The sequence below is a fragment of the Thermobia domestica genome, chromosome 12 (genome assembly GCF_964235325.1).
Source record: "Thermobia domestica chromosome 12, izTheDome1.hap1.1, whole genome shotgun sequence".
Taxonomy (NCBI): domain Eukaryota; kingdom Metazoa; phylum Arthropoda; class Insecta; order Zygentoma; family Lepismatidae; genus Thermobia; species Thermobia domestica.
The window spans coordinates 40621438-40642679 of record NC_137465.1 but is presented as its reverse complement, the minus strand read 5'-3'; the positions used below and the strand labels follow the sequence as shown (position 1 = coordinate 40642679).

The following is a 21242-nucleotide window of genomic DNA, read 5'->3' as shown; positions in this document are numbered from 1 at the left end:
GACTCTTTAGCTAAAAGTTGGTTTTGTTAGTGACCAAAATATAAACAACTGTCCTGCATTACAAAGGTAAACAAGACATGTCTATGAATGGTCTAAAATTATAAGGCATATATTGCATTTTCTTACTGCAGTATCACTTGTTAAAATATTTTTCTGTTCCTGGATTGTGTCCTTCGCACAACCAATATAACCCAGATTTTCTAATACTCTTGACTATTGTATTTTTTTTTATTTCTGTGTATTTCCTTAAATAACAACAACAAAAATAAAAATGACAAAAATATTAAACTAACAATTTTTAATGTCTTGCAATTAATATCTTTATACAGGGTGTCCGGAAAGTCACGTAACTCGAAATTTGAAGCATCAGAATTTTTCAACCATAATTGCGAAAGAAATGAAAATGACACATAGAGAAGGCCTGTCTGTGTAGATATTTATTTACAATATAAATCGTGGAGAGAGGATACGACATTCGTCCTCACGAATTCCAGAAACATACGAAGGTGATGAACTTCTTTTTTTTCGAAATGTAAAAAATAACGAATTGGAGACATCTGGATGGGAATATATCTACTGAAAGTCATTGTCAGTGGTAGGAAGATTACTAGTTTTTCTCTATGATTTGCAACTTTCTTATTTGTTTGTATCAGTTTACTAATAGCATAGTTGGTATCCATCTAAATGTGTTGGTATTTTCTGGTTCCGTCAGTGTTGCCATGTTAGCCAGAATACTGAAAAACAGATTTTCATGGGTGTGGGATGCCTGCATTTTGTCCTAAAGTATCGTTCTTGTTTCAGAATGATGCATTACCACCCAGCTATTAACACTGCCATTTGTCCAGAAATAATTCAACACTTGTCCTTAATTTGTGATTTACCACGTTTCGTTAAAAAAAAAAAAAAAAAATCACCTTAGTATATTTCTGTTGTTCGTGAGAACACATCTCGAACCTTTCACCATAGTTTATATCTCAAAACTATCTACAAGGACAAACTTTCTCTGGGTAGAAGTTTTATTTCATTCACACTTACGGTTCAAACACTCTGATGTTACAAAGTTCGAGTAGCGCGAATTTCCGCACATGCCCTTTATTAGCATTTATGCTTATCTATAATAAGTAATACTGTAGTAATATTTAAGTTTTAAATATAACTTCTTTAATATAAATAGAAAGTAAAGTTATTTGTTCATATACTGTGAGTTTTTTTGTTTTTTTTCACAGGAACCAAAGGCTTCGATAACTATGCCTTGTTACTTGAATTCATTTGCTGTTAAACTGCAAAACATCGACCTTTCTTCAGGGTTTCTCTTAGAAACAACCAAGAATATTCTCCAAGGAGTAGTGGCGCAAATTAAGATGAAATAACATTGGTATGTTTTCTGTTATCTTCTCTCTGTATAAAAGGAGTCCTGACTGGTTGATTGATCAAATCCTAGCAGAAAATGCTTGAGCAAGAAACTTGAAATTTGGGAAGTACGTAAGATTTATGACGTAAAGTACCACTAAGGAAGGTTTTCGTAAATTCAAGGCAAAGTGGATGGATATGTTGTTCATTTTCATATTTCGGATTTCCTTGAGGTTAAAGACATGAAATTTCGTTTTTGTACTTTTTAAAACCAAATAATTGAACACGTGTTCTAACCTTTTTTATACATTTGACCAAGAAGGGAAGAAAAAGAGGTAGGTTGGTTCACTGTGATGTCTAAACGAGCCTTTCAAATTTCGTGTTTTACTTCGAATTGAGACGAATCCATAATGAAAGGCACAGGACGAAGAACACATGATATTCCCTAAGGTATCATATGGGGACACTTGCAAGTTTAGTTTATATATAAAAAGTCAACCTGAAGTTTGTCACTATATATAAAAAGTCAGCTTATTTTGAAGAAAAACCGGAAATTTAATCTTTTAATTGTTGTGACTTTCTTGTTCAAGTACCTCTTTTGTTTCTCTGTAGTGGAATCTAGAATTAAGAAAATGTGTGTGAAACATCTGCAATGAGCACTTTCAGGCCCATTGCTAGTTTTGTACATATATGCATATATTTAAAGGAAATTTAATATAATATTATTTCTTGTTTACTAATACATATATAATTAGGTTAAAAAAACCAGCGCTGGTAAAATTATTATAGTTTGGTATTTTGTCTATTAATCTTTATATAAATTTATATATTCATGTGTGCATTTATGTATTGTGTAATGTATGTATATATATGTATATGTTAATCTTTAAAAGTTATTCTTTTCAGTTTATAAAAAAAATAATAATTCCAAGTAAGGCAAAAGTTCAGTAGCTAGCTAGCTCATTTGGAAACACTGCTAAGCTCAGTGACAGTTTCTTCTCGTCGTAGCGGAGAGGGGGAAAGCTGTTAAATCTATATATATAAAAGAGAACGCACAAATCCTTTGTGAACTCATCACGCTAATACGGCTGAACCAATTTCTTTCATTTTTGGGGGGTTATTAGGATTTGGACCCTAGATGGTTTTTATCATATCACTTTAATTTTTAATTACCAGTGTCTTGAGATAATTGACCATTCAAGTGTCCATACGTACAAATCCTTTGTTATTAGTTCATCATAGGTAAAAATAAACGTATTTATATGCAACCCGCATGACCATGTGACTCGGCGGGTTAACATAAATGACAGGCGATATAATGTTAACATTTACTGGAATCTACTATGGTTTTTATCATATCACTTGAAAGCGAAAAAGTAAAAATTATCTAATTAACAAGGTTTATTGCGTTCCGGGGTGACCGCAGCGAAGCGGGGTGAACGCTGCTAGTCGTATATAAGTAAGAAGGGAATGGCAGCGAGGAGGCAGATTTTGGATTCTTTTGAGAGAATCGAGACGGAATTTTTAGTGGGAGGAGCTTTCGTGCTCCTTGGGTCTCTTTTTGCTTCGCGACTTTTCTTTTTAAGTCAGAGCAGGGATACAGCTGAAAGAGATGGCTGTGTATAGGGTCAACCTTTAGACTTGTTAAGCGGAATACAATTCAGAATATTTGAGTTCTGGTTGTATGTCCAAGGGTAAGGTCTAAGGATAGGTTCGATTCCCGGATTAGGAATATTTAAGGAATGAAATTTAGTAGGGATTTTTAGATTTATTGTGACATCGCTCCTTCCGAGCGCTGTATGTTTTCAGAAATTTTCTTTATTTTGATTTTAGGGAAGGCTGTTGCTACGGCAACCGAGCCGGATGAGTAATATATATTTTTTTTTCCTCGGCTAGTTGTTTCCGATTAGCCGATTAGATTTTCACAGCTGATTCCTCACATAAGGGGATGGTAGGCTGTTGTTTGTTTTGAATTTTATTCCTACTACCGAGCCTGAGAGAAGGTGCTTTATTCCTAAATGAAGGAATTTTCCATTTCCCTTTACCTTTTAAAGTCTGTTAGCTAGCTGATTTCCTTAAGGGTTGTCCAATAAAGGGCGATTCCTGAATTAGGGACTTAGGCCAGACAGTTCTCAGAATGTTGGGTCTGTCTTTAGAGTATGTGAGGTTCATGATGGCTTGTACGAGGACGCATGTTCAGAACCTCTCTTAAGGAATTTTAGACAAATTTTAAAGGAAGCTTCGTGTTTGGAGTGAACTGTTATTTAAGGTTTTAAATAGGTGGGGACCTCTGGGTCTAGAGGTGTACCTGAACGAATTTTTTTTTTGATTAGAGAAATCATTTTCATTAAGGGATATTAATCTCAGAGAACATTTCTTTGTTTTTTGTTTTTAAAATTTCTGAATAAACTAGTCTACTTGGAAAAGTCTGATTGATATAAAATTCCCTGAACCTTGGGTATTGATATTAAGTTTATTGTTTACTAGTTACCTAGACGATTAGTAAGCAAATTTATTTATATTATGTGTGTGTCCCGGGAATTAATTTTCAGGTTTTGAAGCGTAGTATAAGATAGTAGAAGGAACATACTATATTATATACGTGTTATATAGGGCTCATCACACATCCAGTACTTGGGAGTCCTATATTCAGTCTGGTGCTGACAATCTTAATGGGTTTCCATTCTAGCATAGCTGTTGCTACCTGCAGGTATAAACTATGCAACCTACATATCCGAAGTGCAGGTTTGGTTGCCTAAATATTTTATCAATTACCTTGAAGTTACACATCTTGATATATTTGTTTTACTGGGTGCTTGAATTCAATCTAGTAGGTAAGGGGAAAAAATGGAAAGAGGTGAAATCTTTCAGTTTAACGTCCTATAGTTATGTACGTTAAACTAGAGGAGACGGTGAATGATGATGGAAGAATCGGTTGGAAAGAGACACAGGAAACAGGAGTACCTCGGAAAAACTCACTGGCACTAGTACCCAATGAAAACGTAGCATAAATCAAGATACAGATACAACATGTTTGTTTTAACATAAAATCTTGCTTACATTTTGTTCTCCATTCGGGAAATATTTTATCCTGAGCTTCAGAGAGTTCAGTTTACAATATTAAAGACATAAATGGCTATTTTGTTTTGATATTACTTTAAAATCATTGCTTACAAAATTCCTTCTTCCCTTACTGTTATACTGTGTCAAGATTTTTGAAATAAGAAACCTGTGGATAGTGTTCTAAGTGTTTTCTCCCTGGAATTTTTGCAGCCTCAGTAAATGTTATAACGCTCCCTCGTCTCCCTCGTAGATATGTGGATAGTGTTACGCACCTTTGAAGCGGAAGATCAGAGTTCGATTCCCGGCTGTAGCTCATGTAGCCTCGCTACTGAAAGGTATACTAAACTTAAATCAAATCCAAATAAATGTTGTATGTAGTTATAGAATGAAGATTTAGTTTACTCATAAATTTTAAACGACAATTTTGTACCATTTAATGTACCCTACACTTACACTTTCAGAACAATTATCGCTAACAGCATTACATTTTTTACTAAAACATTTTGGTCATTAAACGTTATCTCACTCCGTTCACCGATTTGCCTTGATTTCTGAAATTTATTTTCAAGTTTTCCTCTTCAGAATACAGTAATTAAATGGTTCTTTCGTATTATAATGGGAAAATAAAGATAAACGTACTGGTATCTCTCTAATGAAACTTAAATATTTGAAAAAAAAAATCATCTAGTAAAAGACTCTGTTCCCCTCTTTCTCCCCCTGAGCCCTTGCATCTCTCGTTTCATTCACTGTTCTTCTTAACTACATGATCAGGATGTTGTTTGGAACTACCTAGGCATAGGATCAAGTGGGGTAATTGTGAAACAAAAAGGCATATTTTTGAGTGTACAGCAAAGTTCTTGGGATAGAAACATTAAAAAAAATACCATTATATATTTCACATAAACAAATTTGAAAATAATTCAGATGTTTTTGGTAACATATTTAGTTTTCCTGGAAAAAGTGAAAAAATATGTTTCAAAATAGCCCCTGCATTTGGGGCTAATTTGAAACAGCGATGGGGCTATTGTGAAACACCTGCATAACTTACAGAATTGAAGACTCTAAATAATGCAGGAGACTATAATAAAATGCATTGGCTGTAATGTTTCACATGACAAAATTTGGTGTAATTATCTCTGATAGTTACTCAGTTATTCCCTATCAAAATTAAATGAATAATAACTCGTCTTTTGGTACTTACTTTATCAGTAATGACTTTGCAAGTGATGATAGACAGCAGCTTGGAGTTAAGAAAAAATACTTTCATTTTCTGTCTTCGTCAAAATTTCCTTTGTTTCCATGAAAAGCTGCATGCGATGCAGAAAATATCAATTATAATATATCATGCCGTTTTCGTGATTAAACGTATCTTATTAAACGCGGAGAAACATAAAAGATGAACCTTTCTCAGCCTGTGCTGAACAATAAACATAGTCACACACTTATGTTGCATAACACGAAAAGTTCCAAGATAATCATGTTCTCATTGGAGTATCTACAAATAGTTCTTGCTTTTTACACTTCAAACACATCAACAATCTTTTCAATCTATCACCAGACATTACATTTGCGAAAGGAGACAAAATGCCAATGATACCAGACTCTTTAATGAATGAAATGTTAGTTTCGACAGGTTTAAATATTTCCTTGCTCACATCTGATTTGGGACCATAACTTCAAATTCATCATGAGGTAGGATTTTTAATATTGTTACAATATAACGATACGTGGTACTATTTCGGCAACCTCCTTTAAAATGCTAAGAACAAGTCTCCTGGTCTACCGCACTCTGTTTCACTGTCCTCTATTTCGACGAAATTCTCAGGTTGTGGGTCATCCAAATTACCATCATTAGAAGATGCTGTCAGACAAGCAAGCAAGCTTCAGCAAGACATTTTTTGTCGCTGCTCGAAGAGTCATAAGCCTTCTATTGTTTATTCTTGGATGCTCTACAACATAAGTGGCATTAAAACATCATAGTTAACGTGCAGTCCTTTATATATTTAAATATTAATATATACGTTTTATAACAACCCCACACAGTGTTTCATAATAGCCCCAAACTGTGTTTCATAATAACCCCTTGAATTTCGATCCATGTTGTACCTAAACCATGCATCATTTCACACATTACTTACATGGTTTGAAAAGCCCAAAACATCCTCTACAAGGATATAGTTTTAGTTAGTTAGTGAGGCATTTGGTATAGGAAATAAAATAAAAGTTTTGCAAAAATAAATAAATAAATAAATAAATATTTTTTTCGTTAAAAAATAAATACTTTTAGATTATATTTTTTCTCTCATAAACTTTCATACTTCAGATATTTGAAATATTTGTAGTAGATATAGCAATAAATTTACTGCCTTGTCATTTTTTTTTGAGATTTCAGTCACAGAGTTTTAAAACAACAAGGGTGTTTCATAATAACCCCACATTTTCTGTTAGACAATTACCCCACTTGACCCTACATTGTTGACAAATTTTGTGATTGAGGGGAAAACACACATTCAGTACTTGGGATCAATACTGCAGGAAAATGCAGGAATAGAAGATTTAGAACCAGAATTAGCAACGGTTGGACAAAATGGAAAGGAGCGGCAGGGTAGCAATGTGTCTTAAACGAAAAGTTTACAAAACAGTAGTGTTACCTATCATATTATACGAAGCAGAATGTTGGACGACGAATAAGAAAGAAGAACAGAAGTTGCATGTTACGGAGATGAAGATTCTGCGGGGGATATGTGGAATGATGTGGAAGGACAAAATTAAGAATAAAGTGATCCGGGGAACAGTAAGACCAGTAATAGAGAAACTGCAAGAAAGTAGACTGGGATGGTTTGAGCATGTAAAAAGACCTTTGGAATACATAGTTCACCGAGTGGATGATTTTGAACTGAATGGGGAACGAGCCTGAGGCTAGCCAAAGAAGTGGGAAGATTGTGTTAAAAATGAAAATGAAATCTTTGAGTTTTACGTCCCGCGGTTATGCCGGTTAGGCTAAAGGAGACGGTGGTGATGAGCAATGAATGGAATGGTGGAATGAAGAAAGTGGGAGGAAACGGGAAAACCCCGAGAAAACCCACGCACACGGTGTTTGTCCACCACAAAGTTCACTTGGCGGGGGCTGGGATCGAACCCGGGACCCCAAGCACAAGAGGTGAACGCTCTACCACTGAGAACAATTTTTACACTCGGTCAATACTTTTTTTTAAAAAATCAGTTTTATTTTTAAGTTTTTCATTACTTCAGTAATAAAATAAAGGTAAAACACTAGCTTGTTATAAAATGTCTATGAAACATGCATGAACAAATGGTTTTCTTCAAATCGGTTTACACGTTACGAAATTATACGTGAACGTACCTACAATCATTTACGGTATTAACACCAAATCGGTCTACGCGTTACGAAATCACACGGGAATATAGCTACAATAAATTACGGTATTGACATCGTCACCCGTTGAAAATTTTCATGGTCTAAGTCCGAAGATCAACATCTGATCCTAATTAAATTTCACATGAGGTCCCCGCAGAAGTATACTCTTTTAACCAAAATAACAGTCATTAAATTCGGTGGCACTATACGAAGTTATGTGTGAACATACGCATGTTGTAGTCGGTTGATTACAGTAATAACACTTGCACATGTCGAGGTACTTCATAGGCTAGCTCCGAACACTATCATTAAATCCGTTTACCTTGGATAATTGGAAAAGTTTATTCTTTCGAACAAGAAAATAAGTATCAAAATTGGTACATCTACGATGGAGCTATTCCCACAACACATATAAACGGGTCAAATTTAAAATAATCTTTTATATCTTTATTTTGAAGTTATATAAAATGGATTAACAAATCAAGCGATTTGTTTGTTTGTGCAAATGTAGTGTCCCTTTCAAGCACCGAGGCTGCATGAAAAGTGGCTCTGGAGTTTACCGAAGTATCAAAATGCGTTTTTAATTTTCAATGATCTCTCATCACGAGTCTAGCCCAAGGCTACATGGATTAAAAGCGAACGCGCTAGAAGCCTCTCATTTATACAGGTGCCCGGAAAGTGATACAACCAGGAATTTAGAACATCAGAATTTTTGAACCATAAGTTCAAATGAAATGAAATTGATACCCAGGTCTGTCTGTCTAACTACATACTTTTGAAATATAAACCGTGGAAAGGGAATTTCAATAAGTTCTCATGAATTGCAGAAACATATAAAGGTGATGACTTTTGTTTTCCAACCGTCAAAAATAACTAATTGGAAAGTGGTGTGTCATTGTTTGTGAACAAGTAACATAGTTAGTGGCTCTGGGTGCGAATATCTTCTGAAACAAGAGGGATACGTTAGCATTTTGAAGTCATTGCCAAGAATAGGTAGATTGCTATTTTCCCTCCATGACTTGAGCGGTCTAGTACCAAAACCTACTATATTCATTTTTCACTTCCACTACAATATCCTGGTATATTGTCTAAAAAAGCGTTATTGTTGCTCAGGGCTCGATTTCGTGCGTGTAAACATTTTTTGCAGACAACAATGTACAGATTTCAATGTTGAAAGAACAAAATTAAAGTCGCTTGCTATAACAGAGCTACATATCTTTCTTTCTTTCTTTCTTTTCTTTTCTTTTCTTTTCTTTTCTTTTTTCTTTTTTTTTTTTTGTTGTCAAAAGTGAAGAAAATGGATATGATAGGCAAGGTGACCAGAATTTTCACTTGCGAAAACGGGACGCATACGAATCGGCTACGAGGGGGGGGGGGGGTATATGACTTCCAGATTGCTTTTGGGACTCAGCAGTGTTCTCAATTTACAAAATACACAAGTAAGACTGATAACACACCGTTTCTAACTTTGCGTGTACCACACAACAAATTATGGTTCCCGATTGCAAATTCCATTTGAAAATTCAGAAGTTCACGGCTGAACCTTGGCAACGAGTGATGGTACAGAAGTGACAATTTGATTGACGATTTATATTTTGAATAATAATTACGGGATATCTAGGTCATTTTTACTTAAAAACGGGACATTTAGGCGTCCCGTTCGAGAATCAGAAAAAAACGGGACAACAGTTGGAAAAAAGGGACTGTCCCGGCTAAAACGGGACGTCTGGTCACCTTGATGATAGGTTTTGATACTAGACCCCTCATTTGCAAGTTGTTAGCAGAAGTCTATTAATAGGATAGATAGTTGATGGCCAGCCACAAGTGTTGGCACTGTCTGGAACAGTCAAATTACGCCATAATGTTGAAAAATGGGCAATTTTTCTTAGCACGCCATTATCACGGCCAAGTGATCCCTGCACTTGGTCCCAATATATCGTTTTTGTTTCAGATTCCCACTCAACAATTAACATTGTCATTTGTCTATATAAACAATACAACTCCTGTCTTTAATCCGTGATTTTGTCACGTTTCGTAATAACACACACACACACACACACACACATATATATATATATATATATATATATATATATATATATATATATATATATAAAATAAACCTTGAATCCTCTATTATGGTTTATACCTCAAAAAATATCTACAAGGAAAGAGAACTTCTGTGAGTAGTAGTTTCGTTTCATTCGCACTTACTATTCAAAAGTTCCGATTCTCCGAAGTTTGAATTGCGCGACTTCGCTCATACCCTGTATTATCGATTATGATTATCTATAATCGATAATAGTAAGATTTAGTTTGTAAACATAACTTCGTTAATATTAAATACAAAGTAAGGTTATTTGTTCATATACTGTGAGGGTTTTTTTTTTTTTTTTTTTTTTTTTTTTTTTTTTTTTTTTTTTTTGTTACAGGAACTACAGACTTCAGCAACTAAATTTGTGTCTTGATTCTTGAGTTCATTTGTTTTTAAACTGAAAAGCATCGACCATCCTTCAGGGTTTCTTTCAGAAGCAAGCAAAAATATTCTCAATGGAATAGTGGCGCAAATTAAGGTAACATAATTGGTATGTTTTTCGTTGTTTTCTCTGTATTAAAGAAGTTCTAAGTGATTGACTAATCAAAACCTTCCCAACCTGCTTGTATATACATTTTGAAACGAAATAAATGAGACTCATCTTCTATTTTTGTCTACATAGAGATTAGATAATAGACAACGTCCTAAACAAGTTTCAGATCTAAGAACCATATACTTGATTTTTTGAACATTTTTAAACATTGCAAATTCTCGAAAATCGTGTATTTTCACTAAAATATCTCAGGAAGAACACAAGTGAAAAATCTCAAATTTGCACAAAATAGACGATAGTTATGCAGTAACAAGTGGGTAAAATTGCATCACTGACACTTGAGTAGTTTCTGAATTATAAGTTTTTTCTTCACTGGGACTTAATATCATGAAGCGCCATGAGGCGTGGATATAAACTTTGTAGCAAAAGTAAAAATAACACGACAGTAATGTTAAACGGGTAAAAATATGCATAATTTATGAATTAGATCTTGTACAAAAACTAAAAAGTGTATCTGATTTCTTTTCTGCCTATAGCGCTGCTGTTAAGACAGCAGTGAGGTAAAGAGTTGACTAATTGCGTACAGAGTTTGGCACTGATACTAAAAGTACGACCTGTATGAGTTGTGAACTCTGTGGGTGTGAGTTTCTGGAGAACTTAGTGATTGGAACCAACACTTTGTCATTCGTAGATACTTTAAAAGAGGTTCTTGGGCCATGAGGTTGGGAAAAAGTGAACAAAAGAATCGTTATTTCCTGATTGATGTCTTCAATTTTCCCAATCCACCATTTCTCGACGTAAATACAAACTACGGTATCATTAGGTGCAAATGACAACATGCTATGTTCCGGAAGTACTGCAATCAGTAAATTCATTTGATTATGAGTATTGATCTAATTTGTGTGTGCGTTAGAATACAAATCTGTGATATGATTTGGTATTGATAATTCTTTTTCAAGTAGCAAATCTCGAATTTCTTGCTGTTTTACGGCACTTCTGATCAAACATTAAAAAAAAAAAAAAATGTATGCCACTATCAACACAAAACCTGTACATCTGTTCAGCTGTTGAAATCACGAATTTCACATCATTACAACAACTAATAACTCAGAAACTACTCAAGTCTCAGTGATGCAATTTTACACACATATTACTACTCAACTATTGTCTATTTTGTGCAAATTTGAGATTTTTCATTAGTGTTCTTCCTGAGATATTTGATGGTGAAAATACTTGACTTTCGAAAATTTGCAATGTTTAAAAAGGGTCTTTCCTGGTAAGATAGTGAAATCGGCCCTTGATCCAAATTGAGTCGCTATTGGCCAAAGAGGTTACCCTTGACTTAAAACTACCTCAAAAAAAATTTTGACCCCCTACTCCTTCCCCTTACCGAATTATCATATCATACATGCTCAACATTGAATATTTTTAAATTTTAGTTGTAGTGGTTCAAAAATTCTGAAAGTTTCACAGATTGTAGATACTATCTAGATGCAAATGTGCATTTTTTCAAAACTATCGATGCGTATTTTCTTTATTTTTTGCGTGTTGAAAATTTAAAAAAAAATGAAACATTTTTGGGGGGGACACGTTCCTGATTTTCTGGTTTAGAAAATTGTTATACTCTTAGGTACAACATATATTTTTTCGGGGCCTGAAAGTGATGGCAACATTGTCAAAAAGAAATAAAACTGAAAACAAACGTGTTTTACGCACAGTTTTTCCACCATTTTAGGGCCCCTCAAGGTGAGGGCCCCCTTCAAACAATCCTTTGCCAAAGTTCACAACTTTTTTCTCTCTTGCGTCCCTTTCGCTTCTGTCGTTTTTCGGCCGCTTCGATTGTGTCCATTTCGAAACAGAAACACCAAATATATCTCCACAACAGTGCTTCCACTTCAACCGACTCTTGCACAACAAAGTTACACACAGCTCGCGGTAGAGAGCGCCACTGTGTGCGGCCACTGAAGCAAGCACTGATAGATACGAGGAACCGACGCGATGTATGTGTAACTTTGCAAGAGTCGGTTGAAGTGGAAGCACTGTAACTAATATATTTGGTGTTTCTATTCCGAAATGGACACAGTCGAAGCAGCTAAAGAACGACAGAAGCAGAAGGGACGCAAGAGAAAGGAAAATTGTGAACTTTGGTAAAGAATTGTTTCAAGAGGCTCTCACCTTGTGGGCTCTAAAATGGTGGAAAAACTGCGAAAAACACGTTTGTTTTCAGTTTTATTTCTTTTTGACAATGTTGCAATCACTTTCAGGCCTCAAAATGTTGTACCTAAGGGTATAACAATTTTTTAAACCAGAAAATCAGGAACGTGTCCCCCCCCCAAAAAAAAAAATTCTACATTTTTTTTGAAATTTTCAACACGCAAAAAACTAAAGAAAATACGCATTGATGGTTTTGAAAAAAATGCACATTTACATCTAGATAGTATCTACAACCTGCGAAACTTTCAAAATTTTTGAACCACCATCACCAAAATTTAAAAATATTCAATTTTGAGTATGTATGATACGATAATTCAGTAAGGGGAGGGAGTAAGGGGTCAAAAAATTTTTGAGGTAGTTTTAGGTCAAGGGTAACCTTTTTGGCCAATAGCAACCCAATTTGGATCAAGGGCCGATTTCACTATCTTACTAGGAAAGACCCTTTCTAAAAGATCAAATATATGGTTCTCAGATCTGAAACTTGTTTGGGATGTTGTCTGCTATCTAGTCTCTATGAAGCATTGAAGGTGAGTCTCATTTATTTCTTTTAAAAATATTCATTCCAAAATAGACATTTCTAGGTTTCCAACCTCAATGTTCACACTTTTTTTTCGGCGTTCTAAAGTACGTTTCAATGTGCACAAAATGTTGTCCATTCCATTATCTTTCATATGGTTTTGGTTTGAACTCATTATTTTTAAAAGTTTTAAAAGTTACAGCGTTTAAAGGAATCCTCTGAAATGCAAAATACGCACACGCACCTATACAAAATGACCGTTACAAACAAACCTGCGCAGCAAAAAAATAAATGAATACCTGTTTTCAACTCCCTGAATGTGGTACAATCTTAGGTTAAAAATTAAAAAATAAATTTTGTCAGCAACATTTGACCTGGAAATTGATCGATTTCATTTGGATTGCCCCATTTGCTAAATTAACTTGAAATAAATTGTATTAAATCAAATAGCATTTTTAGTGATATCAGAGGATTAAGGCTAGGATTTTTCTGAACTTTATATTTCATGACGAATTTAATTCAATTCAAGCATTAGTGTTTCTTGTTCCTTGATAAACTGAATATATATGTGTATCTAACGTATACGTACATATTCAGTGCCTGGTATTTACTGCTAATTTTGGTATTTACTGTTGTTTCAACTGAATATGTATTTATCTAACGTGTAAGTATATATTCAGAGCCCGGTTTTACCTTTGTTTGTTACTAAAATTAGTTATCAGTTGAAAATTTGGGATTTGTTTATTTAATTATATTATAATGTTTATATATTTTGTTCCTTACCATGATTAAGATTATTGGATTATTCAGGAATTCAGCAGAAGGTGAACCAGTTGGCCGAAGTGTCCGTAGTCCCGTCTATGGTGAGTTTCTTATTCACGTTGAGTCTTAGGTGACCAGCCAATATATATTTTTTCTTGTTTTTGACTGGTCGTCTTGGCTTCAATTGGGCTTCTATTGGATGGGGACGCTTCAACAAATGATTTATTTTAATATAATTAACTTCTATAAATATTCATGCATTGAGGAAGGCAGCATTACATGTCAAGTTTAACCCAAACGGGAATTGAACTCACGACCTTATGATTACAAATCCGGCGTTACCAATGAGCTAACGTGAACACTCCTGCCAAGTTTCTTCTGAAGAAATATAACTGAATTTCCAAGATAATGACATTCATATTCTTTTGAAATGCTGTTGTTTTTTCTCCATTGTCTTTTTAAGTATACTGTGGATGGGAAAACTATGTTCATTGTCTTCCTTTTTGGAATTCTTTTACGTGTGGAAACGTAAATGACAAAACCAGCATGTGCTCACATGCATACATAGTTTCGAAATACTGTATCATTAAGTATTTCAATGAATGTAACTTTTCTTCTACACCTAATAACATTTCAACATGTCTTATTACTCTTAAAAAAGAAAAAAACACATCTGCAAAATTTTTTCCCGATTGCAAAGGTTGGCTTCGGGGCTCGAATTAGACATTTTTGGTTTAGTGTTTTCGAAGATACTCGAAACTGAAGTTAACAAACTTTTACCTCAAAACGGCCATAATCAATAGAAAAAAATATGCTCATTCTTTTTTGGAATAAGGTGTGTCTGCTGATAATTCTTGATGTTCATTAAACATGTAACCTCTGATCTTTTGTTAAATATATAAATTTGTTCATGTACTTTCTAGATGTCAATAACTTTTTTATATAGATAAAACAAAACTATTATGGCCCATAGAGGGTAGATATTAACATGTTCTATTTTCCTTTACAGAATTTGTTACCTGTGCCATCAGAAGAGGAATTACAGTACCACGATTACCACTTCACAATAAGAATTATCTCAAAATGAATACAAGGGGGGCACGTTTGCTCAGTGGTAGAGCGCTTACCATTGGTGCTTAGGGTCGCTGGTTCGATTCCCGGCCAAGTAAGTTTGTTGTGGACAACATCGAGTCGGTGGTTTTTCTCGGGGTACTCACGTGTCCTTCCACCTTCTCATTCCACCAATTCTTCCATTATCATTCATTTGCTTTAATCATTGTCAACCTTAGCTTAAAGAGCATAATCGTAAGACGTTAAACAAAGATTTCATTTAATTTCATTTTCAAAATGAATGTACACTGGCATGTAGAAAAAATATTTTGTTAAAATATATGTAGTTGAAAAAATATATGTTGTTTAAGACATGGTATTTTATTTCACATCCTGAAATTCAAAATCCGTTTTTCTAAACCACATTTTACCATAAAAATTTTATCATGTACCTTTTTTTTTTTTTTTGTTTTGAATCACAGTTTACTGGTTAAAAAATTTCATGTGCACTAAAACTTTAGAAACGGTATTTTCTGTAATCTAAACTTTTACGTTGTTTTACGAAATTTTGATACTGAAAAAAAAAAGTGGTTCAGATTTTTAATTCAGAAAAGGCCAAAACTAATTTTTCGTTACGAAAAATCAGGACTAAAATTTCAGAAACAAGTTTTCTGAAATCTAAAATTTTGTTCAAAAATTCTGTTTTAGATTAAAAAAAAAAAAAATACACCGTAAGAGTTTTCAATCAAAAATTTTCATCAAAAAACTTGTGTAAGGAAAAAGTTTGAAACAAAATTTTGCTATCAGGTTTTTAATATTTTCAAAGCTAATTTTTCGTCACGAAAAATATTTTACTATGGCCAAATGAATTGATTCAGTTTGATTAAAAATATTGAAAAATCGCGCAAACTTTGTTGACTACTTCTTAGCGATTCATTGTTGTAGTTTAGATTCTAATATCACTAAGTACAAGAGATGGCGCTTTAGACGATAAGTATCGGGGAGCTTTGCTCTCACTTTTTTATTCGTTTTTTTACAGTTAACAATTTATTATTTTAGACAGTTCAAAGTTCCTTACAATCATAAGATTATGTTTTACACTTTAAACATGTTAAGCGTCGCTTCTCCTTCTTAATTACATTAAAAGTATGTAAAAGAATTCTACTTATAACAGGCTATTGGATCGGGCCATTTGAGTACTTATTTTAACTTATAACAATTTTCAGTAACATAGCTGACTTGGCTGTGAGAGCTGCGGCTTATAATTAACCCTTTAACTGGCACAGTTTTCTGGAAATGTACATTCTCAGATCGCTAATCAGTGTTGGGAAGTAACGTAACGCAAGTAACGCGTTACTTTTTAAGTAACGTTTCCTAGTAACGCGTTACATTTTTTCCAAAGTAACTGTAACGATAACGCGTTACAAATTTTTGAGTAACATACCTAGTTTGCGTTACTTTTTTCGCGTTACATTTCGGATGAGTAACTACAATATATGTATTTTTTTTCGGAAACAAATGTTTCTTTCCTGTAAGTGAATTTCTCAGAATGAAACAATCGAGCATGAACTACGTATGTCAGTGACCGACAGTCACAGACACACAGAGAAACAGATAAGTTCGTAGTACCACTTGCTGTTTTTGGAAGATGAGGACAGCTTTAGGGAAATCACGTGTACTGATTGCAAGCACCTGGAAGATTTTGTCGTAGATTTTGACAGCTCCAAATCAATAAATTCAGTGAGTAAACTAGGAGTGCAATGATACCAGTAGTCTATTTTGCTTTGATTGGTGGTGTTTTTATAAAGATGGAGAACGAAAATATTTTACCGTTCGAACATTTGAAAGAATACTTTTTTCTTAAGATCTGAGAATGATGGTGGACAGAATTTAAAAGTAAAGTCTGAAGTGCCCCGGAGGAAAATATTGATCAACAACTAGGGTGCCATAATTGACGATTTACAGTAAGGTCTTAATATGAATAAACTGTGTTCTGATGAGCAGGCCTACTTTATTACTAGAAATTAGTTTGCTGATGGTATGTAATATTGGAGTTCTTTCAGATCAGTTTGCTTATCCTAGAGTCCCGTTAATTATAGAGTAGTGTAATGTTTCTCTATATTCTTTATTTTTAATTTTACATAACATTGTTGTTATTATTATATAATTAGTTTAACAGAATAATAATAAGCAACCATTTTTCCTAACGTATAGGGATGAGCACGAGTCAAGCTAAAACTCGACTCAACTCGAATTCGAGTCGAGTTTCGAGTCAAGTCAAGGGTAATATCCTCGAGTCGAGTTCCGAGCCGATTCAATTTTTCGCGTCGAGTTTCGAGTCCAGTCAAGTTTGATAAATGGCTCGTTCGTTTTAAGTCGTCTTGAAATCATGGCCTGATTACACTGGAAACCAAAAACCATGAGAAATGTAAGCTAAACAGTAATATGGAATACTTTTAGTGTCGCTCACGAGAGAGGACACGGCTCGCATCTCGTCTCGTCTCGATAGCGAGACCACAAGAGATTTTTTTATAACAAGCTCAGCTTGGCTCGGCTCAACTGAGAAGATGGCTTGAGCAGGCTCACTTAGGGTGAACCATCGGCTCGAGCTGGCGTGGTAGGGATGAGCCATTTGCTCGGTTCGGCTCAACTGAGCCGAGGGCTCTAGCCGAGTCGGTTGGGTGAGCTGTTGGCTCGGCTCACTTCTCGGTTCGGGTCGATAGTGAATGAGCTGTGAGCTGAGCTGCTCGAGTCGTTGACAATTCTAAACCCGGGCCGAGCAGTTTTGAAGATATTTGGCCAGTGCCCTCTAACTTTTAACAGTGTTTGGCTCGAGCTCGAATACTCAACTTACACCCTCAACCCAAATTCAGAAGCTCGTGAACAATGTCCTTGACTACTAGACTTCACGACTACCGAGGTTGGCAATCAACTAGTTTTTTAGTATTCAAATACAAACCGCCTATCTTTCTTTTTATACACAGTGTTGTTGTTATAATAATAATAATAATAATAATAATAATAATAATAATAATAATAATAATAATAATAATAATAATAATAATAATAATAATAATAATAATAATAGTGGTAGTAATAGCAGTACGGAAAATCGAAGTCATAATTTTTTTTTTCACTTTTTTAAAGTTTCGGATCTAAAAGTAACGCGTTAGTAACGCGTTACTTTCGAAGTAAAGTAACAGTTACTTTCTGGGGGCAAGTAACGCGTTACTAACGCGTTACATTTTAAGAGAAAGTAAAGTAACTTGTAACGCGTTATATTTTTACAAGTAACTTACCCAACACTGTCGCTAATGTAGTACTACGTCGTGCCCACAAGAACCGTAGAACTATGAAACAATGATGTGTGTTTCACACAAACAACAATAGCACACAAGAATAAACAAAAATGTTACAAAGACGTCCTCGCCTCACAAAGACGTTTGCTACTGTTTTGAAATGCAGTTTCTGCTTCTTTTATCACAGCAGCAGCAATGTTCTTCTTACGAGCAACAATGTGCCATTTGATATCCCAAAACCCAATGTCGTTTCCACATTACGGCAATGCAGAGCCATCCATTGACTCGTTTTCGATTTAAATGTAAAACGAAAAGTTTTCAAGACAGACCTTCGTCATTGCAACTGAACATTAGTGACCTTTTAGTCAAGACGTAGTACTACGTTGTAGCCGTTTCCACTGACATATGCCATGACATAGTACTACGTCATAACCAGTTAAAAGGTTAATAATATTCCTTGCAAGAGGATCAAGACATGACAAGACAATATCACTAAGACGCTGACTTACAGCTTAACGATCAGCTCGAACGATCTGAGCACTTAACGATCGAACCTAAGTCTCTGACAAAAATCAAGCATTTTGAACAAAGCACTTAAACTTTAAATACAGAGAACCAAACAATATGGTCATTTTGTGTCATTCCTTATGCGTTTTAAATCCCATTGATTAAGAAAACGCTTAGGATTGTAATGTAAGAATCTTGCGTTATCAGCAAAATATATGAATGGTTTCCTTCAAGGTCAAACGTTAATAATTAGAAAGAACTGAAGATGATTCATATGAAAGTCGTACAAGGAAAACATAACTATACAGAAAAAGATGCCCAAATACTTTAATACAGAAAACAATAAAACAACACAAATCCAAAAGGAAATCATAAAATATTATTCTGATTAAATTATTACGTTTTTCAACACCATGGTTATACAAGACATGAACCTATAGAATAACATGAGAACTGCTTTAACAGGAAATCGAACTAGCTTTTTACTTCTCAAAAGCTACAACCAGGAATCAAATCCAGGGAAATTCCATTGTGTTCATATTCATGAACCTTACTATTTAGTAGCAATCTAGGATCCTATACATATCTTTTATATTGCCAAATGACCTTGATCTTATCATCTCCCAAAATTAATTTTTGACAATACTCTACCCATAAAAGGGAACCAGATGAACTACGAGGGACATACCATGGTCCTACATTACCATATCAAATATTAAAATTCTGCAAAATTCAAAATTTAAAGATGATTCTTCACATTACTCACCGAAATTATTAAAGAAACAGACCTTGCAACTCTCCCGCATTTTGACGTTAGTTCCCGCTCTCCCGCAACGAAGTAGCGAACTCCCTCATAGTCGAAATGGGGAAGGGGGAATGTAACCGCTTAACATACCTTTTCTTTAAAAAAAAAAAATACCGTTGAAATTTCACCTAATTTATTTTTCGGCTGAAATAAAGTATAAATTGAACTACAATAATAGTGGGTACCTGTTCCTCATCCATAGTCACCTATTCCCCATTATTAGACAATTTTGTATTGGTCACTCACAGTAGAAACTAACGGATCGAATTTAGGTCCGAGCTGTGTGTACACGTGTGCGTATGTGTGTGTGTGTGTGTGAGAGAGAGAGAGAGAGAAAGAAAGAAAGAAAGAAAGAAAGAAAGAAAGAAAGAAAGAAAGAAAGAAAGAAAGAAAGAAAGAGTGAGTGAGAGACAGATAGTCCATCCGTCCTACGACTGTTACTATTATAGTTTATATTTCGTTTTCGAGGAAATCTCCTGCCTAAAATTCCCCCAAAGTTGGCAGGTCTGAAGGAAGTGGGTTTTAATATGCTCCATCTCCTGGGCCCCTACACTCATCCTTAACGTGGGGGCACGGTGGCTCTGTGGTAGAGATCTTAGCTCTCGTGTATGGGGTTATTGGTTCGATCCCCGGTAAAGTAAGCTTCTGCTGAACAAAATCGTGTCTGTGGGTTTTCTCGGGATACTCCTGTTTCCTTGCACTTTTCATTCCATGAATGCTTCCATCATCATTGACTTGCTTTAATCATCGTCTCCCTTAGTCAAAAAGGCATAATTCTGAGATGTTAAACTGGAATATTTCGTTTCTTTTTAGAATACATTACGTTAAAAACTTCCCAAATTTATATTTATGACAATTTAACCATAAAGGGAAAGAGATGGACCTTCAAACATCTAGAGGTTCATGTCTCAGTCCTACATACACCTTCTGGGGTAGGTCATGGTACCCATTGTCATGGAAGGGATGGTCCTATGCACCCCTGGGCCATGGGCGCAAAATTTGGCTGCAGTATTACTGGTGTCCAATTTGAGTGTTAAAAATTACAATCCGTTTTTAGTTATTTACAAGGCATTGTACCTATATCAATTTTATCATGTTTTTGACATAATTTGTCATAAACAGAACATATTCACCACATTGGTAACTTCAACATTATGTCGGTCCTAGAATTTATATAATAGATGAGATCTGTATTATTAAATCCAGTTCTAACTGAAGGAATATGGATGTTTAATGTTAATATAAAGTTTGAGCAACCTATTTCATTTTGAACTATTTTTGGAGGAATAGCAGATCGGCTATATAACTCCTTTGTTCTAATGAATAAATATTAAAATTATCTACCAATGTGCTATAGTTTTCAAGTAAGGGATGAATTCCAGTTACTTTATATATCAAATACCTGAGAAATTTTGATTGAACTTCTTCAATTTACTGGTAATATTTTTGTTGCGAGGATTTCCAAATTACAATAGCATATTTCCATTTGGAGTGCACATATGAGTAATTCATTTTCAAGAGTGATGTAGCATTGTTGAAGTACTTAATGTTGATTTGCAAAAACAGCAAAAACGATAAGAAACATCGAGAGGAGTTTTTTGCAACCAATTCACCGTCTCAAGAATAATAACCATCTCTTTCTTTAACCCTTTCTATTCAAACCGGAAATGGTAGAAATCAATTATTTCCTGTTTCAACATTGAGCGCC

At 34.7% G+C, this 21242-nt stretch overlaps 1 long non-coding RNA gene across 1 annotated transcript; it reads left to right on the top strand.

The window, feature by feature from the left end:
• Positions 1–1230: 1230 nt before the first annotated feature.
• LOC145665696 (uncharacterized) lies at positions 1231–10356 on the top strand. The gene is made up of 3 exons (XR_014127601.1): positions 1231–1375; positions 4624–4748; positions 10225–10356. It is a non-coding gene; the product is annotated as an uncharacterized LOC145665696 (long non-coding RNA).
• Positions 10357–21242: the final 10886 nt, after the last annotated feature.